The 25,505-nt window shown below is 41.0% G+C and overlaps 1 protein-coding gene across 2 annotated transcripts in view; it reads left to right on the forward strand.

Annotated features, from left to right (window-relative positions):
* Positions 1-675: 675 nt before the first annotated feature.
* ZNF366 (zinc finger protein 366) overlaps positions 676-25,505 on the forward strand; it is a 71,998-nt gene continuing 47,168 nt past the window's right edge. The window contains exon 1 of one of the 2 annotated variants that reach the window (XM_040451090.1): positions 676-831. The gene's annotated coding sequence lies outside the window, so the exon portion shown is untranslated. Of the gene's footprint in view, positions 832-22,642; positions 23,629-25,505 lie in introns of those variants that run through there. The other variant, XM_040451101.1, reaches the window with a different exon arrangement.

The following is a 25,505-nucleotide window of genomic DNA, read 5'->3' on the forward strand; positions in this document are numbered from 1 at the left end:
GTCCAACAGCAGTGTGGCAAGTTGCTTTTTTTTTTTTTTTTTTTTCTTTTTGAAAACATCAGCAAAGATGGAAGCTTTGACTTGGCCCACTGCATAAAGTTCGGTGACCAGTGCATAAATCGGCTGTTTGTTCCTGGAAGAACTCTAACGCTCTAGAATCATGCTCAAAAATTGCAGCAACACTGGTGTTTCAAAGAGCCCAAGAAGAGCCAAACATCCTGGCTGACTGTCACCCTGCCCAGCCTCACAGGCTGGAGGATTGCCTCAGTTAGCACAACAGACCAAACGTTCCCTTGCTCAGAGGCAACATGACATGATTTGTTCCCTTTTGGCCGTGTCAGTTCTGCAAACAAGATACCAGAGGCTGCAAGCTCAGGAGAGCCTGCCTTTCTGGAACACCATTTGTTTGGACAGGACAGGCCAGTAAGGCTTTTCATCTCTTTAAAGCTCTTAGGGCAGAGAGCATATTTGAGGAATTCCTTTTTTCAAAGATTTTTTTTTTTTTTTTGCCCCTTCCAACATTTTGTTTAAGAGAAAATGAGATGTCTATCTTCTGTTTCCTTATTTTTTTTCAGGAAAGCAAAGGGTTGTTGACTTCCTCCCTCTCCCCTCCCTTCCTTCCTTCTTCCCGAAGGTACTCATCTGAGAAAAAGAGAACGAAGTATTGTTCCTGTTCTTTCTTAAGTCATTTGAAACATTGTCCCTGCGAGTTCTTTAAGTTCCCTGCAATCTGTACACAAGAGAAAGAGGGAGAGAGAGAGGGAGAGAGACAGAGAGCAAGGGATCAGGTAAAGCACTGGGGTTGCTGCAGCCATTCAGACTCAGGAGCTGGTAAGTTACCCATGCAATCATTTCTACTTCCATTTCAATGTCCCCGGGATGGATACTGACGTGGGCACCTTCAATGGAAAATACCTTGCTGGGTAGAATCCTTAATCAAATGGTATGACTGATGGATGACCCAGAATTTAAGCTTTTACTTTTTTTTCTTAAGAGAATACTGATGCTTTGCAGAGCTGAGGCTGGCAGAACGGGAAATAAAATTGCACTGGGGCTGAGGAGGACAGGGTGTTAAAACTGATTTTTGGCACAGATAACATGGCCGGGTTAACTAGGAGCCCTGGAGTGTGTGATGTGTCTCACTGGAGAATTCACTCCTTCTCAGTGCTGTATCCTGGGAACCTTAGGAGGGTGTCTGTTAACAACTATGGTTTGCTCTGGGACTTTTGTCACTCATTGTCTAGACTGAGGGTAGCCTTCTCTTGTTCTTTTTTTTTATATTCAAGACCACCCCTCCCCCGCCCCCGCCAAAGGAATGTTAAGGTATAACTGTTATTCTGCATCACTGAGGCCGAAGGAAAATAGAAGAGAATGTCACTTTGAATTGTACTGTGTGGGGGAGTGCTTACGTGTTCAGGTTCCACATGGGGACTGAATGTAAATTTTATTATCCACTGTTGATGGAAGATGTCATCTGCCACACAAAAGGCGGCAAAGATTTGGGGTCACAGAGCTTTAGTTTTGGACAACCACATGTGACTAGAATAGGAAGACTAAGATTGATCTCCTCTTTACAGTACAAGTGAAAAACTAAGCTACAGACGCAGTTGAAAAATATTCACCCAGCACCTGGTTTTCCATAGCAAACTGGTCAAGCTTATGCAGACAACTAGTTTTTGAAAGTCTAAATTGCCTCAATTAAATTTGTCAGAAAGGATAACATTACCAAAAACTCATGATGGCAAGCCATGAGGGAGCCAAGAGCACACTGGCAAAAGAGGCCAGCAAGGTCAATTGGAAAGACAGCGTGTATTTACTCATATTAATCATTTAATTCAGAGAGGTGTTGAATGGGTGAAGGACAAAATCATGCAGAGTTTTTTAAAATTTTAAAATTTAAATTTAAATTAAATGGTTAAAAAGATTAACCATAATCAAGTAATTCATCTTTAGTCAAAACTGAGCCATCATCTTAACAAGAGGGAGAATAGAGGATACAACCAGGCTGTTGTGCAGGTTTTGTTCCATTAGTCAGACTTCTTTTTTCTTCTTTTTTTAAAAGGGTTTCTTTAAGAGCACTATAAAGCGAGCAATTTAAGAGAGCTATGATCAGCGTCTGCTTGCTAGAGGATGCAAAATGGTTCTAAGAGCACTTGAACATGCTTTCCAGGCCCCTACCACCTACCCTAGCCACCCGTTTCATAGATCTTCAGGTCAAAAAGTAGGCAGGACTGACACACTGGGGCATTTTGCATCTTTTTTGTCAGCCACTGTGACCCCTGTGGAAAACTTTTGGTTGCGATCTTGACTTGCTTCTTTCAGTTTCATTTTTTCTTGATAACGTATTTAATTTTGTGCTCAATTAAAACAACATCATAGAAAGCTCTGTAGTTTTGGTTACCGAATAAAAGCATCAGATGGAACATGGTGTGACAAAAAAAGTGACAGTAGAGTCACATGGACTCAAGACAAGTGAGGCAAAAGGTGGGCATGGTGACATTGGTGCAAAAAACAGCCCCACTTCTAGCATGCGTCTTCACTGTGGCCCCGGAGATAAAGGATCTCAGGATGTGTTCTTTAAAAGAAAAATATATATTCATTATTTCCATTTAAGTTGTTAAGCCTTTGCCATGAGAATATGTGTTTGATGCTGGGGGGAAGAAATTCAGATCCCTAAAGAAAAAAGCCATTGAGTCATTTAGTCTAGTTGCTACCAATCTGTCTCCACTCAACTGCAAGGAGTGAGTTAGCCTGTGTGGAAACTTCCACTGTGTGATTCTTCTTTGGGGTCATCAGAGGCTCTTCTGTGATATCATTAGGGGAACTCCAGTGTGGAATGATCCAGAATTTGACACAAAGAAGATTTCGTTATTTGTGCCTGAACTGTGCCTATAATAAAATTACAAATTTGTCAAACAAATGTTAAATTATGTTAGGATGTGTCCTATAGGCCTTTGTGTTGGGATGTGAATCAAATTGGAGAAAGCAGAACATCAAAAGCATAGACTCTTTGTCATACAAATTCGGGTTTGAATTCCAGCTCTGTCATTTACTGACCACAGGCTTTTAGGACAGCTTATTCACTTCTTTAAGCCTCAGTTTCCTCAAAGGTAAAACTGCACCCACATAATACAGTTGTGGGGATTAAATAAGATTATTTATGCAATGCATTAACCATGGCAATTGTTGACAATGCATGGCAAAGATTAGGAGTCAATCAATGTCAGTTGTAATTTTTTAAGTCAGGTACTAATACTTGAGGGTGCTGTATTTTTTTAATGCTGATAATAGAATACATCCTTTGTAATTTGTGTTATTATCTTTGATCAATACTATGCCGAAGGTCTATCAGAACAAAAGTATTCCTCATAGCTTTAGAGTTGGACACATATTTAGTGAAGGTATCCTGAACCCTAAGTTCTTGTAAAACAAAGGAAGGTAGAGTTTAATGCTTTGATGTTCATCTCCGCTAATGGCAGAAACACCAGATTTAGTCTCATTAAAATGCCAGCTGTGTTCAACAGAGCTCAATGCAGGGGAAAGGTTGCCTTGGAATAAAAGTTTTCAACCTAGACGAATGTTCGAAAAGACTGCAATTATGCTGTAGATGTTTATTCTCCCTTTCACCTATTTCCCCCAGCTCTTGAGCTCTGGTCTTTGGTGACCTTTTCCCTGGCCCTAGAGGGCTGGAGACATGTTTTTTGGAGACCACTGTGGCAGTTCCACGATTCAGCTAGACAGAAAGGACTTGAAATGACACGTTCTCTCCCTACTGAGGGCAAAGCACACTCAGTGATCTCTCTCCCCAAACATTTTAGTAAAGAGCCACTTAGCTTCACAGAGATAAAAAGAACACCACGATCACCAATAGTGTGTGTGTGGCTGGAGGTGGGGGTGGTGGGGTGGGAGGTGTGGTTCATTTAACTGCTATTTCGCTCACTCTGAACTTTAAAACCTACAGGCTGATTAGTTTGTCAATACTAATGATACTTTAACTTAGGTCTTGGTTAAACTTCCGCCTCCACTTTCCAGAAGAAAACATGCAACCACAACAACAACCAGAAATCTATCACTAATAACGTAAAACTTTGAGGTTCTTTTGTTGGACTAAGAGGTTTTGATATAATATAGATTTGTTTGGAAAACTTAATCTTCGGAGAACAAATTGAAGTTGAGTTGTTCTACACTGTTGTGCAAAAGGTATCTTCTAATGTGGCTTAGTGTAGTGGAACAAGGAGTAGACTGGGAGTCACAACACGGTTGTTCTGTTCTGGTCTGACCTCTACCATTCTCTGTATGTGTGACGTGAAAGGTTTCTTTACTGGCTCAGACCTCAGTTTTCTCGTCTGCAAAATGATGAATTCTCACGGTGGTCTGTGTGTGTTCAGTGTATATCAGAATTCACCTGGGGGGTGGTTTCCACTCTTCTCCCCTGGTCGCTGCCCTGGATGATCTATTTGGTTCTGATACAGACGTTCTTTGATTCTCTGAAATGAATGGTAAGTGCCTTACTTCGTTTTCCTCAGGATTGCACTGACATTAAATAAAAATGCATGTTTTAAGAACCATGCTTTTAAGCAGAATTCCTATTCAGCATTGGATATTCTTTCTAAAAATTAGTTTTGACTTTATCAGTTGTTATTCTAGAAGCCGTTAGTATTATAAAGTAAGAACTGTCAAGCAATCTGATGAGACTAACCAGGGTTCTAGAACCATACATAAATCATAAAAAGAGAAAAGAGCAATTACATAGGTGTATAAATATTGCAATGCCACATGCGCAGCACTTTTTGCTTGATGCATTTCTACATTGTTTTCATCTTATAGTGAGTATGCGTTGTTCATTTAGTCAAAAAAAAGAAACCAGATACTAAATTTTTCTACTCAAGTTTAAAAAATTATTGCTAGATTTAATCTCATAAGCTTTTTATTATTTTTACACTTTTATAATGTATGCTTGCTGAGCCTATTTTATTTTATTTTATTTTATTTATTTTTTTTTTTTAATTTTTTTTCCTACGTTTATTTATTTTTAGGACAGAGAGAGACAGAGCATGAATGGGGGAGGGGCAGAGAGAGAGGGAGACACAGAATCGGAAACATCTGAGCCTATTTTAGACATTAGATCCTCATCCCTAAGTTAATGGTGACATGGAAAGGCAAAAGATAGATAATGGTGTGTGAAAAACCAGCACTGACAAGCCATGTTAAGTCTGCTTTAATTATAAGAAAAATCTGCAACTTATAGAAAAAGTTGTTCTTATTTCTACCTAAATCACTCAATTTTTTTCTCATATGTTCAGAGAGCAGCAATGGACGCAGGTCTGCATCTGACAGGAACAGAGAGACAACAAACATGGCCTAACGATCACTGCTCTTTTGTGACCATTCAAATACTAAATACTTTTAGATAAAAACAAAGACATTTAGAGAAAAAGAGAAAGAACATGTCTTCATCAAGAGATATGTGTATTATACGAGTTCACTAGAAAGTAGGCACCATGAGGACAGGGACTTCATCTGTTCGCTGCTATGTGCCCAGAGCCTGGAATAGCACATGACATATAATAGATGTAAAATAAATATTTGTTGAATAGATAATATATAAGTGGGCTTTAGAGTGAAATATGCTATCTTTAGGGGTGCCTGGATGGCTCAGTCAGTTGAGTGTCTGACTCTTGATTTTGACTCAGGTCATGATCCCAGGGTCTACTGGGATCACTGCTCTGCAGTGAGCATAGAGCCTAAGATTCTCTCCTTCTCTCTCTCTCTCTTTCTGCCCCTCTCCCTTGTTCGTGTGCTCTCTAGAAAGAAAGAAAGAAAGAAAGAAAGAAAGAAAGAAAGAAAGAAAGAAAGAAAGAAAGAAAGAGAGAAAGAAAGAAAGAAAGAGAGAGAGAAAGAAAGAAAGAAAGTTGCTATCTTTATATAAAGCCAAATGCAACAGTTAATAAGAAAAAGTTAGTCAAACTTTTTTGGGGTCTAGACAATGCCAAACTGCCAGCTTGACATATTTATTCCCCACTTGAACTGACTGGGATTATGGCTCATTCCACCATTATGTGCATGGGGCTACTACATGGATATTAATGTGTCATCTTGGCAAAGACCCCACCCACTTGCTCATGGGAGATAAACATTTATCAGATACACAAAAAAGATTCAGTTGCATTTTATTTTCCGTTTGTTTTCTGGGCAGATGATGGATTTGCAAATTGTTTTTGGAGGGAGGGAGGGAGAGAGGGAGAGGGAGAGGGAGAGGGAGAGGGAGAGAGAGAGAGAGAGAGAGAGAGAGAGCATGAATTTGTTTTTCCTTGGCTACAAGAGCTGTGAGCCAGAATTCAGCCTTGTAGGAAATGCTCAGCACTGTCTGGTTTTTTATAGGCAGGGTTGTAAATTCAAGTAAAGGGATGCCACTTAGGCTGAGTTTACACAAACATGAAGGGGCGAAGCCAGGGAGGGAAATGTGATATCCTTGTGGAGCACAATACCCTTTCCTTTACATAATTGGGCAATGGAGACAATCAAATGAATAAATACTGGAATGAAGCAGTTTTGCACTTATTTGGCCAATATAAGGGGGTAAATATAAATACAGAATAACAACAAGGGGCCCGAGGGGTCTAAGGTTTCTGTTATTTGCAGAAACTGGAAAATGCACTCTCTGTTCACAGTAATAAAGCCAAGTACCACGGCACTCAAAGGCAAGTCTGACTCATCCTCCCATTTTCCAATAATAGGTTATGGCCTCGCTTGGCCATCTGTGATGGCCACTGATATCCAACAGGAGAATGAGCACCGCCAGAGCACCACCACCACCAGTGGCAGTGTTTATGGAGGAGTGGGCCAGCTGAGGACTTAATACACATCATTTCACTTAACACTCTCTTGCTCCCATTTCAGAAATGAAAAAAAAAACAAAACAACCACCTTGTTTAACCGATAAATTATAGAAAGGAAGAGATTTACTCAAGGCCACTAAACTGATGTTGGCTTGTTTTCAGCTTTCTCATTAAGTAGAAAGTGTTACCTGTAGCTAATAACATTTTTAAAAATTAAGTATTCCTTAAGGTAGTGTTCCTTAAACATAGTTTAAAAACCAACAACATGGCATCACCCAGGATGATGATTTTTCTTGTTGGAAAAGCAGAACCTTTAGCTCCATCCTAGACCTCCTGTGTCACAATCAGTATCTTGGGGCACCTGGGTGGCTCAGTCGGTTAAACGTCTGACTACTGATTTCGGCTCAGGTCAAGATCTCATGGTTTGTGAGACTGAGCCCCTCAATGGGCTCTGTGCTGACAGTGAGGAGCCTGCTTGGGATTCTATCTCTCTCTCTCTCTCTCTCTCTCTCTCTCTCTCTGTCTCTCTGTCTCTCTGTCTCTCTCTCTGCCCCTCCTCCACTTGCACACACTCTCTCCCTCTCAAAATAAATAAACATTAAAAAAAAAAAAGAATCAGTATCTTAACCTGATCTCCATGAGATGAAGGTACAAATTCAAGTTTGAGCAGCACTACCTTAGGGTTGTGGCCGGTTGTATACAGAGTGATTTCAGAATGTAGGTTCCTGTTCCAAAGAGTTACAAAGCCATTTTTTAACTTTGACCTTATCCAAGACAACATAACTCCCTCTTGGAGAGTGGTTATAGTGGTTACTGGCTAAGTCTTGACTCTATTCAGCTCTGAGTAACATTAGGTATGATTTTTGTGGTCTCACCAAACAAGTTAACTCCACATCAAGGGGCCCTGATAATCTGAGAGAGGAAAGATCTGGGGTATTGTTTTTCAAGTGTATTCTGAGCACCAAACATCCGAATCACCTGGGGCGGATTCCCAGGACTTCTCCAGATCTAATGAATCTTGGGGAGGGGATGGGGGTCTGCCTATCCTACAAGCTACTAGCTCAGGGTAAGGAAGTCCCAGCAGGGGTAGTGACAAGTATTTTGGGGTACATTAGCCCCAAAAGACATTCAGCTTTCAGCAGCTTGAAAAAAAATTAAAAGCAACCATGTAAGACAGAATAACCTCAGAGTCCTTCCAGGAAGAAGAGCTTCTCTACCAGCTTCTTCCTTGGAATGCTGGACACTGGGGACAAGAAACTCTGCCACCTGCCTTGAGTCTGACCCTGGGAGAAGGAAGGGGGCCTCAGTCTCCAGCATCACGGCCAAGGAGCAGATGCCAACACATACACCTCACTTTCCCAGTTAGAAAACTCTGTGGAAAGAATCCTTAAAGTTTCCTTTGCACTCACTGTTCTGTCTTGGAACAGAAATCAAGAGGGGGCTATTGTTGGAGGGGTGGGGAAAGGAAGCAGGGCCGGAAGAGAGTGAGGGAGAGGACCGGAATAGCCTCTGGTTTGCTTCATCCAGGCCTCTGCCTGCTTGGAGATGGTGGCTTCTCCCCCTTAATCAAGGCCCTCTGGCCTTATTCCACAGGAAGCGCTGGGAGATGAAGAACTTCACGATTTCAACCCAGTTTTATTGAACACCCATTACAGTATGCCACCACTTTTTTCTTGCTGTTTTTCTAGTCCAGGCAGTTTTCTTCCCCACAGCATAGTGGATCCTCCCTCCCCCAACTCCCACCCTACAGGACTTTTTCAGTTAAAAAAGAAAAATAAAGAGAGATCTTCCATCATTATGCTAAAAATAATTATATATACATATATAAAAATAATTATATGAATATACATATATGTATATATATATACACACATAAATATATAAAACATATATACATGTATATTATATACATATATATGTGTGTGTGTATATATATATATATATATATACATATATATATAAAACACTTTTAAGGTGCTAAGGAGAACTGTACTTAATCCATCAAGATGGGGTTCCTGAATTATTCGACACTGAACTTTTAGGGTGAAGAACATTAAAAAAAGTTCCACAGTTACTCATAGGTATATGCAGAATCCCTCCTCTTGCCAGGGTTTTTAGAGAGCTGGGTAAGGAGGGACTATTCCCAGCATCATCTTTCTTGACATTCAGGAGACATCCAGGAATGCAGCAAGCAAGTCGGCATCTCCTCCAACTTCATCCACAGTGTTCCTGCCACCCAGTCCCTCCTCAGCACAATGACCCATCTCTGGCTCGGTCCAGGTTCCCAGGGGTAGAGAGTTCTTATCTCCTGGCTGCAGCCTGGGCCCCAGGTCTGTACAGGATGTTGGAGAAGGAGTGGAGAGCCCAGTTTTGGGAAAAGAAGGTACAGCACAAGACCACATGATTCTGAAGAAAGCAATCCTATTTAGTGTGCCTTCACAACCTCTAAGTGCTCAGACATCCCATTCTTTACTATGACTTACACTGCCTCCTTTGTGCTCCTTCTGACCCTCCTAGGAGAGGAATTTGGTCATCACATATTTCATACATGAGGACAGGGAGGACCCTGAATCATGAGCAAATCCCACCCCAGAATGATTAAGACATAAAGTGCTAGATTTATTTGTTCTTCAACCGATACGGATTTGGGGGGAGGAGGACTCAGTTTACTTAATAAAGGGCTATTTCTTCTGTTCATGGCACATGGACATTACACACATGTGTATAAACATACACATATGTACAGAGATACAGCCTATCCAAAAATCATTGGCTGTTCTAGAAGGAAACCATGGATTAGCACCGAATTATTTGACTCAAAAATGTAGTATCTGATTATTACTTGCCTATACTTCCAAAGAGACTTACTACCCTAATTATATTTTCCTTTGGGATGCTAAAAAAGAGTTTGAATTTTGTTAGCTAGTAACACTAGGATAGAAGGTGAGAAAGGACTTAAGTGTTACTGCAAGCAATTCATAAAGTGCTTCATTTGCTGTGTTATTTTGAAAATATAAGTAACACAGGACAGAAGGAGTCAGAGAATACATAAATCAGATCAGTAAACCCAAATGCATATGGAAATTTAGTAGGTGACAAAAAAAGCACTGCCTATCAGAGGGAATGTTGGATTATATAATTAACTATGTTAGGGCCACTAGGTAGCTATTTAAGGGGGAAATACTTATATCCCTAACTTTATTTCTTAAGTTGAACTCCAGATAGATCAAAAACTTTAAATGTTATAAATAAGAACGTAAAAAATACAAAAAAATGAGAGATTCATTTTTGTTTCTAATCTCAGAGTAGGAAAAGTTTTCTGGTTTTACCCAGAAGACTTATTTATTATACATTATCACTTAAAATAAAAGGCTTCTATAGGGCCAAAACTCAATAAACAAGGTCAAAAGACAAACACAAAACTAGGGGAAATATACACAATGTTTATCACAAGGAACTTAATATGGTGAGAGAAGAGGCAAAGGACATAAACCACATTTCACGTAAAATGAGATATACTTGACCCTAAAATTTGTAAAGAATAAAAGATACTCATCCTACTTCATAATAAGAAAATACAAATTAAAACTACCAGATACTATTTTTTTTACCTACTTAATGAAATAAAAGATGAAACATTTGTTAGCATATTTGTTTCTGGGGATCTGGAGAGTACGCTCATACAGCTGGTGTGATAGTGAATGATCAAAACTCACTACAGAGAGCAATCTGTAAATGTCTATCAAAATGTACAATTGACTTGTCTTGGAATTAATCCTATAAGATGCAAAAACACATTCCTACAATGCAATATATTTGCCACAGCGTTATTTGAAGTAGGATGAAAAGATTAAAAATAGCATAATTGTCCATCAATAAGGAAATGATTGAGTTAAGCATCTATAGAATGGAGTATTATACAGCCTTACAAAAGAACGAATATAATAAACTCCAGGAATGGACTCTAGGTATGCTCAACCGTGACAAAGGTGTAAAGGCAATGCGGTGAGGGAAAGACAATCTGTGAAGCAAAGAGCCCTGGAATAACTGAATAACTATACCCAAAAGAAAACACGACCTCAGGCTCTCACTTCACACCATACACATATATTAACTTACAGTAGGACATATATCGTATGTTTTCCCTCATATGTGGAACTTGAGGAACTTAACAGAAGACGATGGGGGAAGGGAAGGGGAAAAAATAGTTACAAACAGAGGGGGAGGGAGGCAAACCATAAGAGATTCTTAAATACAGAGAACAAACTGAGGGTGGGTAGGGCGGTGAGGGAAAGGGGAAAAGGGGTGATGGGCATTGAGGAGGGCACTTGTTGGGATGAGCACTGAGTGTTGTATGTAAGCAATGACCACAGGATTCTACCCCAAAAAACAAAAGCACACTGTATACACTGGATGTTAGCTAATTTGACAATATATTATATTTAGGAAAAAAAATTAGCGTATATCAAAGACCTAAATGTAAGAGTTGAAATTATAAAATTTCTAAAAGAAAACATAGGAGAAAATCTTTGTAACCATGGTTAGTCAATGATTTCTTACTTACAGCACAAAATGCACAATCAATGAAAAAACTGATAAGATGGACTTCGTCAAAATTAAAACCTTTTGCTGTTCAAAAAAACCCACCCTTAGAAAAATAGACAAGCTATTAACTAGGAGAAAATATTTGCAAAACAGAGCTGGTAAAGAATATATATGGAATATATAAAGAACTCTTACTCTTAACAATTCAATAATAGGACACACAACCCAATTAAAAACTGCAAAAAGTTTGGATACTTAACCACAGACAATGTCCAAATGGCAAACAAGCACATGAAAAGATATGTAAAAGAAAATGCAAATTAAAACTGTGACATCAGTACACATCCAGTAAAATGTCCCAAACCAAAAAGACTGAAAATACCAAATGTTGTTGAGGATGTGCAGAAACTAGAGCTCTAACACACCGCCACTGGGAATGTTACAGGGTATATAACACTTTGGAAAACAGCTTGGCGGTTTCTTAAATAGTTAAATATATACTTAGCATGCAACCCAGCAATTCTACTTCTGGGTAACTACCCCTCAACAGTGAAATCAAACGTCCATATAAAAGACTTGCACACAAAGGTTCGCAGCGTCATTATTCACAGTTGCCCCAAATTGAAAACAATTCAAAGGTCAATCAATGAGGAGATAAAAATTGTTATATCCGTACAATGGAGTACTACCCAACAACAAAAAGGAACTATACTGTTATATGCAATAATGTAGATGGATTTCAAAAGCAACCTTTTTTTAAAAGTTTACTTCTTTATTTTGAGAGAGATGGAGAGCAAGCAAGCGGGGGAGAGGCAGACAGAGAGGGAGAGAGAGAATCCCAAGTGGGCTGTGCACTGACAGCACCCAGCCCAACGGGGCTCGAACCCACGAACCGTGAGATCATCACCTGAGCCGAAATCAAGAGACAGACACTTAACCAACTGAACCACCCAGGCGCCCTGAATCTCAAAAATTGGTTAAGTGAAATAAACAGACACATATTATCTAAGGAGCCAGGTATAGAACAAATACTGAATGATTTCATGTATTTGAAATTGTGAAAAGCAAAAAACTACAGAGATGAAAAGTTGCTGGGTGGTTGCCTGGGCTGGAGGTAGAGGCTGGAAGTGAATGCAAACGAACACAATGAACTTTTTGGGGGGTAATGAAATTCTTCCAAAAGTAGATTCTGGTCATGATTGTATAGCTACATAAATTTTCTAAAACTCATCACAATGGCAGTTGGAAATGTATGAATATTATATTATGTAAACTATATCTCAATAAAGCTGTTATAATTTTGAAAGAAAAAAAATATGTTGTAATAATGGAGCGATCTCCAACCTGTATAGTTAAGTACAAAAAGCAAGATTGTGCCAGGTTACATAATGCTACCAATTTTGTTAATAACAAAATAAAAGTATACTTTCGAGGTGCAGAGAATATCTCTAAAAGGATACAATAGACCTGCTAATAGGATTTGCCTTTGGGTAGGGGAATGGGATGGCTGGGGTAGGGGAAGGGGTATAGAGGAAACGTCACCAAATATCCTTTTGTACCAAATCAAAAATAAGGAGAGGAGAGAGGGAGACAGAGAGAAAGGAGTTTTGAGTCCCACACCAGCTCCGTGGCTGTGGGCAATTATCTGAGCCTCTATTTCTTATCTGTAAAATGAAGGGGTTGGTCAGTTGATCCCTTAGGGATGCTTCTGATTTCAAGTTCAAACTCTGAGAATTTCTTTAAGGACGATCATCTCATATCATCGGATCCCTCTTGATCTTCCCCTGCCAGCACATCACCAACTGCCACATATAAAGCCACAACCAAAGGCTTTGTTCTTCCTCACTCAGGTACCTCCCCATGTATCTGGTCCCCATCCTCCTGGCAACATGTACAATGTGGCCATCAACCAGGGTGAGAATGTATCCCAGCAAGCAAGGTGTATCTGGGAGGAATGACAAGACCATACAGAGGCATGCTCACGACTCACATCCTGGGGGTAGCTGCTTAAAATTGAGTCCCAACCCTCTTGCTTGCCAGCAGTGTGATAATCAACAAATGGGCAGTTCTAATCTCATCTGCATGACAGGTGTAAAACAGCACCACCCCCTTAGGGTTTGTTGTGAGGATTAAGGGTGGTAATTCACATAATTGCTTCATACAGCGCCTGCCCCACAGTAATATTCAATAAATGTTGGCCTTTTAATTATTAATCTGAACTCCACTGCTCATGGGACCCACTTTCCTGGCAGTGGAAGGAAGAGAGGCAGCTAGGTTATCCAGCTGTGTGCTCACTAAAGCCATGAAGTAGGGGTTTGGGGGTGACAGAACCGTTTGTTTTCTTAGTCCAAGAACCCAAAGGGAGATACTGGAGTAATTTCTGCTGCCCCCAAGCCACTCTCACAGAGGGAAACTTAGAAGATTCTATCCCTGGAGTCAACGATATCCTGAAAATGTGGTGAATGCAGGCTATAAAAGTGTAAGGCTGTGACGTCAGGCTGGGGGTTGAGCCAGCTAAGTTAAACAGCAAGTTTCAATTTGCATGATAAATGTGCTTTAAATTATATTTGGATCAAAATATCATCAAATATTAATATTAGGGCCATTGTATAACCCCCTCACCATGGCAGCCATTCAATGAATGTGAGTTGCAGCTTGAAACCAAACCAAATCAAACGTCTTCCATCACCATGATGTGCACAGGCTCATGCTGCCCCATTGCAATCTCCGGGCAGCAAAGCAAGGGACGAATCTAAACCCAGAACATCTGGGGTCCCTGTAACTTCGAGTGTCTCAGTCAGAGACAGCGGCCCAACACGAACACAACGAAAAATTGATAGCTTTCAAGTGAATTAAATTCCCCGTGTGTAAGGTGATAGTGAACCCGTTGTGCACACACTCTCTGCCTTATACATTATCAAGTCAAATTCTACAACTAGGTTGCAGAAGGCAGTTTACTTCAGTGGGATGCCCAGCTCACTAACTCTCTCATGTGCTTCTGTTCTCCCTAACTGGATCGGAATCATGTTTGTCAGGGACTGTGCTTTTAAGCATTTTTGTAGTCTCAAGAACAAGAGCCCTCCACGGTCCTGCTGGCCTCACATTAGCTTTCTCTGAGATCCTCTAAAAAAGCTCTTATTATCTCCACTTTAGAGATGAGAAAACTGAGGCTCAAAGGGAAACAATTTGGCTGAAGCAATACAGCTCTGTGAATCTCTAGGGATCTGAGGACTCAGATTAAACTTACTGATTAAACAGTGTTGTGAATGTCTATGTGCCTCTGCTCTTCAAATATAACTATATTAGGGTGATTAATAAGGTATAAATTAATTTTTAAATGTTACTGAATTCAAAGGGCTTTGGGCTATTTTGTATTGTTTCTAACCTACTGGGGATTTTGAAAATGGGCTTATTTTTATAATTTACAATGGAGTCCTCATGCTGAGACATCTGGGAATCACTGCAGGAGACAAAAACTGGGGTTCACTAATAAAATGCAGGGAGGTACTTTAAATAATCTAGGTCTTGGGTGGCAAGCAGATTTCCCATTCTTAAACTGCTACCTACAGCCGGTTTGTATATTTGACAGAAGTCTAGAAAGTATCTGGAAGTACGTATCATTACTGTTTAATTTCTTCGTCAAACAATTATCTTCAAAAAAAACTACTGATTCCTTCCTTCTTATCTGTGTGACCTTGGGCAGTCTGTTTAACGTATTTCCTCATTGGTAAGACGGGGAAAAGAACCTACCTCATATGATGCTGGGACGGTCACACGAGTTAATGCATGTGATGTCTTTCATACATTCTTGACACATAGGAAACACTCAAAATATTATTGTTGCATTAGGCACCACTGAGCACTGTTTTTGACACATAGTCGGGACTTGATAGATGTTTTTGGAATGAACGACGAATAACTGAAAACGTGAAATAGGAAAAGAGGGCAATTCTAGATATGTGATTCCTCATCTGTATTTCCTTCATCATAGGCAGGCGGTTAGGACAGCTGCTTTTATGCAGATGCTGTGTTTGGGAGCTTTTACTTCAGTGGGCTCAAGCTAGAGAGATAATGGTGCTTTCTGTCTCTTCTGGTCCCGCACGCTTTACAAGTCTATCAACTTTATGTATCAGATGCATCAAAACAGAATTAGGCAGTAAGAGCTGGGCTTGGAACTCAAATGCAAGCTATATTCCTCTTTAAAAACTGCAAGAGGAAACAGGCCCAGTAGACCTTCTAGACAGGAGAGAAGCAATGCTTTCTTACCACAAACCAAAATGCTGAGGACCACAGTTATAAGAGGGTCAAAGGAAGTTAGAATGAACTTTCGTAGCAGGCTCAATGTTTATCTAGCTTAAAATTGCACTTCCAGATTATCCCATGGATAGTTATTTGGCTTTATTACCTAAACAATATTTGAGCCTAATAGAGGGGTTTTTCTGTTTGTTTGTTTGTTTCAGTGTTTGCAAAGTGCAGTGTTGAAGGTAAGGGTAAAGTACCTGTTGCTGGGCTTTAATAGATGGGCTGCCCTGAGTTTCAGTGCTGGCTGACATGCTGTTTTTTAACATAAGTCTCAGATGTAGAGACAGTCAGCTTTTCAGAGCTGGCTGCTTTTTCTAAGACCAGCTGGTAATAATCCTAGCAGCTATGACTCCATGGCTGTCCCACGTGGGTGACGCTCAGGGCTCGTGCTACGATCACTACAGTGAATAAATTCCAGTTCGAGCCTTTCACAAGTTTCCAGTAAATTAATGGCTGTACTGACTAGAGATGAATGCATCCCTGTCACCTCCATCCACTGGCCCTGTTCCTGCCCCTGGGACCACACAGAACAAATCCAGTCCTTCAAGTATCAGCTCTTGGAAGCATGTAAACCTACATTACCAAGCCCCAGGCCTCCAACCCACCTCCTTCATAACTCACGGGTTCCTTCAGCCAACTTAATCTAGACCTCCCCAGCAGCATGTTGTACACCTCGGCAAACTAGTTTGTCCCCGTCCATCATCTTTGACCCAAAATGTCCCCTTCCCCCATCCCAGTAGTCTGGTCAGTATGCAATAGCCTGGGGTCCAGGGGGCCCATTTTTAGGGCCATGGTAACTGCCGGGATTCTCTCTCAGCCAGTTCAGATGAAGTAAAAATCAAGGAACCTGAAATGAGAATTACTGATTGCCTTATTATTTTTCTAGCTCCTAGCCCTAGTCTTGTCTTAGGTCTTCTTCTTTCCTCTTTACAACTAATAGAATATCTTCTTACCAGTGTTGTTAGGAAGCCCGGATACTAGTAAATGATAGTTACTATTTGAGCGCCATTTTTTGTTTGGTATCAAGTGCTTTATATTTCTTATTTTATGGGATCTCATAATAACCCTGTGAGGTGGCTTACTCATTTTTTAATCACCATTTTACAACTGAGGAAACTGGGATGCAGACAGTTCGTGCCCTGTCACAGATGGTAAGTGGAGGACCCAGAACTCAAACCCTGGGTTGCCTGACTTCCAAGTTTGTGTTCCTCCCACATATTGCTCAGCCTCTTTCTAACATAACGCCCTTGAACATTCATAGTACTTTACCCAGCCATATTGGGCACGCAATGAATGTGCCCCCTTTTTCCTATCATCCTTTGTCTTCCTTGGGGAAACATGTAGACATCAAGAGCCATCTCAGGGAGAGGAAGGGGTCTCAGGGTAGGCCTCTTTCACTCCTTCTACCCTCACTGGGGTCCCTAAGCCCCTTTGAGGGCTCTGTTATATCACCTTCAGTAGCTATCATTACTCAAGTTCAGTAGTTCTCAACTGGAGGCAGTCTGGTCCCCTGCTGAGACATCTGAAAACAGGGAGGATACCTTTTGCTTAGCAGAATGAATAGGGGCCACTATTGGCATCTAGTGGTTGCGGATGGGCAGGGATGGTAAAATTCTGCAGTGAACCCACACAAAAGAGCAATAATGTATATTTCCTTTGAAAAGGTCAGGGCCATGACTGTCTTCTTGCCATTGTCCCTCCATGCCCAGCACAGTACCTTCCCCTCCACAGATGCTTAAGACAGGTCTTTTGAATGAATGTTCTCCTTTGTCACCCTTCCCATTTTCTGCCTATCTCTTCTACCAGTGGAGGTTCTGAAAGAGAGGTGTCCAACTTGCCTCTAATTACTGGAAGCAACTTTAAACTTAGAGACCTCATATAGCTGTCTCATCCATTCCTCTTTTCCTCCCCTCTTTTCAAAATTTTCAACAACTTGGAGACCTAAGTCTAAGTTGATCAATTATGATGTACCCTTTTAGTGAAGCTCAAAGACACCCCTTTCTACAGTAACTTCCAGCAGAAAATTTTTTTCCTTTAAAGTGGATTTAAATACCCTAAGAGGGTATTAGGTTGATGACCTCAATGGATGAATTGCGAAGTGGTCAACTTCAAGTGATGTGGTCAAAGCAGCATCAGAAGCCCTGGTAGGCTTCCCCTCTCAGACCCATGAAGCTACAGTCTGGATGTGAGTGGAGGAAGGGAGAGGCCTCTTAAGAAACCAGTGAGAAAAATGCTAAAAGCTGGAGGTCTGGCTGGTTTCCTCATTCTTGGTGAAATGTCAACGAAGTTGGTACCAAGTAGATCAAGGAATATACTTCACTCCAGGACAGATAACTTGTTAAAGGAGGGTGAACTTGCTGGGATGAGCACTGGGTGTTGTATGTAAGCCAATTTGACAATAAATTATATTAAAAAAATAAAGGAAAGAGAGAACTGGAATCCCGTGAGATGTCTGCCCATGCCCTGATTCCAGTTCCATGACAGCAGAACGATGCTATAGGGTGGCAGCCTATCTGTGGTTGGATATTTACAGAGTTCATTTGTTTTGCTTTCTGGCCGAGTTCCTTGATGAGACCCTTAGCTCTTTTCTCTTTTATAGGTTTCAGAGAGAAGGTTCTCTTTCCACCCTGGGGATTCTCCATTCTGCTCCACTCTGGCTCTCTTACTTTTTAAAGGGTCTTAGGGAGTTGTTTAGGAAGTCTTAAAGTTCATTTTCATTCTCTCTTAATTGAAAATTACTCTCTACAGAGTAGCATAGCTCAGGGCTTATAAGGAAGGGCTGAGAAGGATCAAAGCAGAGAATTGTGGTGAAGGAGGGAAGAACTAACACTTACTTAGCACCTGTTATGGGCCATGCATACTACCTATTAGGTATCTCATTTTAATCTTTCTCCAGATCCATGAAATAGTGTATTAGTCAGGGTATATGCTAGGTTGTACTTTAATAACAAACAACCTTCAAATTGCCATGGTTTTGAAAGAAAAGAAAGAAAGAAAGAAAGAAAGAAAGAAAGAAAGAAAGAAAGAAAGAAAGAAAGAAAACAAGGATTTACATCTTACTTCCATTTCATATCCATTACCTGGATAAAATGTGACTTTGTTCCAGGTCATCTTAACTTTAGGCCTCAGGCTGACAGAATAGCTATTACTGGAAATGTTTCAGGTTGCTATGGCAGAGGGATAGAAAATCATGCAAAATCATGAACTACTTCTCAAAGATTCCATAAGGAAATGACACATGTCACATATGCTCACATTCTGTTGGCCAAAGCAAGTCTCAAGGCCAGTCTACCTATAAAGGGAATAGAGAAAGGCAATCCAACTATATGTACAGGGAGTTAGAAACATTTGATGAATAAAGTGTTATTGGAGCTGAGAAAATGGATGCTTAGGAAAGTTAGTAGCTGACGGAGTTGGAATTCAAAGCCAGGTTTTCTGACTTGGTCTCCTGGGCTCTCTGCTCTCCTATATAGTAGGTGTATTCTACAAGCATGGTGTTACATACGTAGTGCTGTATCTTCTCTCCAAATAAATTGTCTGTGGGGCTAAGAAGGAAGTACGTACATGCACCTGGGTATGGGCAGGTTAGAGTCAAATCAAAGTCATAGTGACTCAGCCTTTATCATCCCCATTTCTACTCCCTATAAAGGTCTTTAACACACTTGGTGTGAAATCACTATGTAACAGAAGCTTCATCTTTGAACACATTTCTTTTCCATCACAGTATCAAGTGCAACAGGTTTCCTTACTTATTGCTTTTATTTGGTGCCTAATTAGAAAAGGGCCACTCAGGCCTTAGTTTGGGAAGACTGCTGCCTGGTCGATGTTCAAAGTCCAGGGGAAAGGATGTCCCAGATTCCCTCTATTACTTTCCAGATAATCTCCAGAAAAAAAAAATTCTTGCTCAAAGAAAGAATGAAATAACAATACTTACTGTGCCAGCTCTTAGAAAATCAATCCCAATATTTCATCTCCCTGGACCCCAGAGGAAATGCTATGCTATGTTAGTTCCCCTCAGACTTTTCTAATCCAAGTAACCCTAATGGGAGAGAAGAGAAATCCTAAGTGGTCTGCCACAGGTGCAATTGCAAACTTTAACCAGTCGTGTGTGTGTGTGTGTGTGTGTGTGTGTGTGTGTGTGTGTGTGTGGTGTATTTGTTGTTTTACATTCTGCTTCATCATATGTCCACATTTGTTTGCATTTAAAATGCTCTATGGGTGCCACAGTGACTTAGTCAGTTAAGCGTCTCTTGATTTCAGCTCAGGTCATGGCCTCATGGTTTGTGAGATTGAGTCCCATGTCGGGCTTTGCACTGACAGCGCGAGGCCTGCTTGGGATTCTCTCTTTCCTTCTCTCTCTCTCTCTGCTCCTCCCCTGTTCTCTCTCATTCTCTCTCTCTCTCTCAAAAAAAAAATATTTAAAAAGTATTTTAAATCACTCACCACTACATACAATTAATAAACCAGAAAAATACACTTATTCTTGATTTTCAGCACCCCCTAGGAACCTGACCTCAAGCCCTCCCCATCCATGAACAACAATATGCTTATCAGATGAAAATGGGTCCCAGAAGGATATGGATAAGGGTTACTTTTAGGCTTGTGGGTATGGTGGGTTTCCCTTGGCAGCGAGAGTACCCCCAGAAACAAGGAGAGAATAAAGGTGAGAACAAGGAGGAAGAGAAGGGGTAGGGAGGAAGGGACAAGAGGACCATGAAATGATATCTAGAGAGGGGGAGGAGCCAGCATAGCCAAGTGAGCAAGTTACAAATACGGCTTGGCTCAGTCAGTTGAGCATCAGGCTCTTGATTGTGACTCAGCTCAAGATCCCAGGGTTGGGCTGCATGCTGACCATGCAGAGCCTGCTTGGTATTCTTTCTCTTTGCCTCTCTGCCCCTTCCCCACTCACATGCTCTATTTCTCTCAAAATAAATAAATAAACTTGAAAAAATTTTTAAAGCATACGGAAATAACTCAAAACTAATTTATTTATTAAGACAGTTGTTAATAACATTTTTTATTGGTCATATTTTCCTTATCTGTTACAAAAGCAAAGTGCTTTGTCTGAAGCACAGCTAGCTACAAACTAAGCAAATTATATAACCTTGCTGGTTTCCGAGGCATAAAGCATGAACTCAAGTGCTGCTCAGCCTAACGGAGTACATAGCTTGCAAAACCCTTTGGAGACAGAGAGTGCAATTTAAGTATTATATGTTATTAAATAAAAATGCCTATTTAGGAAAGGAACTCTCCATTAGCATTACATGTGCCTTAACTAGTAGTCAACATCTGGTAGAGCTGGAGGTCAAAAATTTTTTGACATAAGGGACCCAGGCGTTTATCACTTAAAATAGTAAATAAAAGAACAAAGAAACAAGCCCAGACAGTGACAAAAAGCATGTACCATTAAGGCATTGGCTTGGTTCAGAGAGAGATTCCTGAGCTAAAGAAGGCCTCATTTACTGGAATGGAAAAATATAGGGCCAGGAAATTGCTCAGAGGTCTCCTGTCTCTTCCTGTGCACGTGGAGACGCACTATGTGTTGGCTACTGTTTTGGATCAGAATCTCAGTTTTAGAAATAGCCTGAGTTGTGTCCTTGGAAAGTGAGAGGGTTGTGTGGTATATTTGTGTGTGATGAAGGAGGAGGAGGAGGGGAAGATGTTGGGGGGAGACATTTAGATGCACTCTGGAAACAAACTGCTTCCTTGGGCCTCACAGACAGTTACCAGAATGGAGCTGGGAAACTGGGCAGCTAATCTGGGCTTAGGGAACCTCCAAGATTCCTGAAGCAGCTCTGAGGTAGAGCCAAGTCAGCCTGCTGACAACAAAAGCAGGTTCCGCATGTTCACACTAGATGGCTGATTTCAAGCCTGCCTATTTTTCTGGTGCGTGGGCTGCGTCTTTTTCATTCAACAAACATTTATCTGGCAACAACCTGTCCCGGCAGACACTGTTTTAGGCACTGGGGATATATCATGAAACAAAAGACAAACATCTCTATGCTTATGGAGACTACATTCTAGCGGAAGGAAATGGACGCTGAACAAAATAAGTAAGTTACATGTCAGAAGATATGGAGAAATAGAAAGCAGGACAAAGAGTGAATAGAGAGTGCTGAGGAGGGCAGGGTTAGGGTGGCCTGAAAAGGTAGTACCGAGCAAATGCTTGAAGGAAGCAAAAGAGAGCCATGCAGGTATCTGGGGAAGAGCTGTCCAGGAAGAAAGAGCAGCAAATGCAAAAGTCTGGAGGTCAGAGCCTGCATGCTGTGCGTGGGAAACAACCAAAGGCCAGTGTGGTTGAAGTAGAGTAAGCAAAAGGATGTGGTAGGATATGGGTTCCGAGGGGTAACTGCATCATGGACAGCCTTGGAGGCCACTGGGTGGACTTGGGCTTTTACTCCAAAAAGATCACAGGAGAATTTTAGGCAGGGGAGTGACAAGATCTGACTTACATTTTATTTATTTATTTATTTATTTATTTATTTATTTATTTATTTATTTATTTAAAAATATTTTTTAATGTTTATTCACTCTTTTGAGAGACAGAGTGTGAGCAGGGCAGGGGCAGAGAGAGAGGGAGACACAGAATCCAAAGCAGGCTCCGGGCTCTGAGCTGTCAGCACAGAGCCCGATGTGGGGCTCAAACTCACAAACCATGAAATCATGACCTGAGCTGAAGTCGGACGCTCAATCGACTGAGCCACCCAGGCGCCCCTATTTATTTACTTAAAAAATTTTTTTTAATGTTTGTTTTTGAGAGAGAGACAGACAGACAGAGCATGAGCGGGGCAGGGGCAGAAAGAGAGGGAGACACGGAATCTGAAGCAAGCTCCAGGCTCCCAGCTGTCCGCACAGACCCTGACATGGGGCTCAAACTCACAAACCATGAGATCATGACCTGAGCTGAAGTCGGACGCTCAACCAACTGAGCCACCCAAGTGCCCAAAGGTCTAACTTACATTTTAACAGAATCAATTTGACTATTGTGTTAAGAGTAGGCTAAAGGGAGTCAAAAGTTGGAAGTGAGGAGAAGAGCTAGGAGGCTATGAGGAAGTGATTTTCCATCCATTTTAGAGTAAAAGCTAAAGTTCCTGGAGGAAGGCTGTTGTGGCATGGGCCAAGGTAGGGGTAGTGACGGTGGTGAGAAATGGTTGGATTCTGCATAGGAAATTAAAACACAACTCAGAAAGTGTGGTAATCCCTATACTGGGGTACCCCAGAAGTCTGTCCAGGAGTATGTCAGAGAGCTGTGACGGAATGGTGACAAAGGATGTGCCTTCTTCGCTTCCAGGAAAGGAAGAAGAGGCAGGATTCTTGTTGGTGCAATCACCTCACCTTTTGTCTTTTTTTCCTTCCTGTTAATTGAGAGCCTATTTTGTGCCAAGCACTGTGTTGGGATACAACAGTGAATGTGAACTAATAGGATCACTGCCCTTACAGAGCAGTCCACAAAGGGAGTCAGGTGTTAAGTGAATAATCACAATAACAAATGTAAAATGACCACTGTGACACATGCTCAGTGTCAAAATTGGTATGTCTGCCCTGGTCGGGAGGTGCTGAGAAAAGAACACTTGAGCTGGGATCTGAATAACTATGTGGCAACCAGACAAAGGTGACAGAGGGAGAGGATGAGCGTCCTAGGCCCGGGGAATGGCATGCATAGAGGTTCAGAAGGGAGGGGGAGCACAGTATGGATGAGGAACTGAGAGAAAGCCAACATGAGTAAAATGCAGAGAGCTTGGGGAACATGAGCAAAATGCAGCTGGAAAATGGACAGGGTCAGACTGTTGGGCTTGCTGGCAGAGTTCAGAGTGTGAACCTCACCCTGAAATCAATGGGAAACAACTGGAGGCCTTAGCAGGGGAATGATGTCCCCATGTGCTTGCTGAGTGGAGTAAGAGGGATGTGGAAGGCCACATACGAGACAAGGACAGCAGCTCTGGTGAGTTGGTGCTTGGTGCTTGCTTGGACTGGGAGAGAGCTGTTGTGGTCAAGAGGAAAATGAAGCCTGGGATCTGAGAGGCATTTAGAAAGTAGAGCTTGGGTTTGGATCGGCCATGAGGGGTGACGGAGAGGGAGAGTTCAAGAAGAATTCCCAGTTCTTTGTTCAAAATACTTGTGCCAGCGGGTGTACGACCCTCCTATTTGTAGAACTCACCTACTTGTATTAGACCAAGCCACAGGGTAAGTCAGAAGGAACATCTATTTTTTTCCACAAATATTTAAAAATAGGATTTTCTGTAGGATGGTTTAGTTAGTGTCCAGCCTTACCAAGAACAGAGGGTGAGACAGATGACTGTCCCCAGGCCTCTCCGGCCCCACAGCCCTGTTGTATAATCAATTGACGCAGTCCTGCTTAGAAAACACGATCTCTCTTGGGGCGCCTGGGTAGCTCAGTCGGTTAAGCGTCGGACTTCAGCTCAGGTCATGATCTCGCAGTTTCTAAGTGTGAGCCCTGCATCAGGCTCTGTGCTGACAGCTCAGAGCCTGGAGCCTATTTCGGGTTCTGTGTCTTCCTCTCTCTGCCCTCCTTCCCTTGCTCACGCTCTGTCTGTCTCTCTCTCTCTCTCAAAAATAAACATTAAAAAAAAAAAAAACCCACAATCTCTAAACCAGTGTTGTCCAATAGAAACATTATATAATACAAGCCACAAATGTAATTTTATATTTTCTAAAAGCCATATTTAAAAAAAAAGCAGATGAATTTAATTTATTTGAATAACTTCAAAACATCAAAAAATATTTAAGCATGTAATCAATAGAATAATTATCAGTGAGGCACTTTGCTTTTTTTTTTTTTAACTAAATGATTGAAATCCAGTGTGCTTTTTACATGTATAGCATGACTGAATTTGGATTAGTCATATTTTGTGTGGTCGAAAGTCACACAGGGCTAGCGAGTACTGAACTGGACGACATGCCATTAAGCCATTCCAGCGGCCACACAGATCTTAAAACCACATACAAAACACTGGAAATAGCTGCTTCTATAGTGATTTCAAATGCTAAGAACTACTTTATTTTTTTTTAATATTGTTTAATGTTTATTTCTTTTTGAGAGAGAAAGAGAGACAGAGCATGAGCGGGGGAGGGGCAGAGAGAGAGGGAGACACAGAATCTGAAGCAGCTCCAGGCTCTGAGCTGTCAGCACAGAGCCCGATGTGGGGCTCCAACTCACAGACCGCGAGATCATGACCTGAGCCAAAGTTAGTTGCTTAACTGACGAAGCCACCCAGGCGCCCCTATACGAACTAGTTTAAATACAGCTTCTTAAATTTCAAAATCGAGTACTTTGTGATTAATTAACTGTGTGAATTCAAGGCAGTTAGTTTTCTTTTCCATGCCTCAGTTTACAAAAAGGAACTGCTGTGGTGCTGCATAAGTGTACCAACCTTGTCAGTCTTAACAATCATTGACTCCAGGTTAAGGAAATCCAAATGGCTTTTCTTTCTCTTTATTTTAATTATCATTTCCCAAAGATATCTTTCCTTCCAAACTTCTAAATTCTTCTATGATATCTGAAGGTAGAAAATTGGCTAGTTCAATAGTGAACTGACAAAATTCTAAGAATGATTTTCATTCCAAGGCAAAAAACAAACAAAAAAAAACAAACAAAAAAAAACAAAGTTGGATTTACTGGGGAAATGTGAATACTAACTGGATATCTGATGATTAAGGAAACTCTTTATTTTTTAGATATTACATAGAGTACTGTGCCTATGCTTTAAGAAAAAATCCTTATGTTTAAGAGGTACATCCTAAATATATTTATAGATAAAATATGATGCTGTGAATCTACTTCAAAATCATCCTAATTAA

This window comes from Herpailurus yagouaroundi, unplaced genomic scaffold (genome assembly GCF_014898765.1).
Source record: "Herpailurus yagouaroundi ecotype Mexico unplaced genomic scaffold, PumYag 29, whole genome shotgun sequence".
Lineage (NCBI taxonomy): Eukaryota > Metazoa > Chordata > Mammalia > Carnivora > Felidae > Herpailurus > Herpailurus yagouaroundi.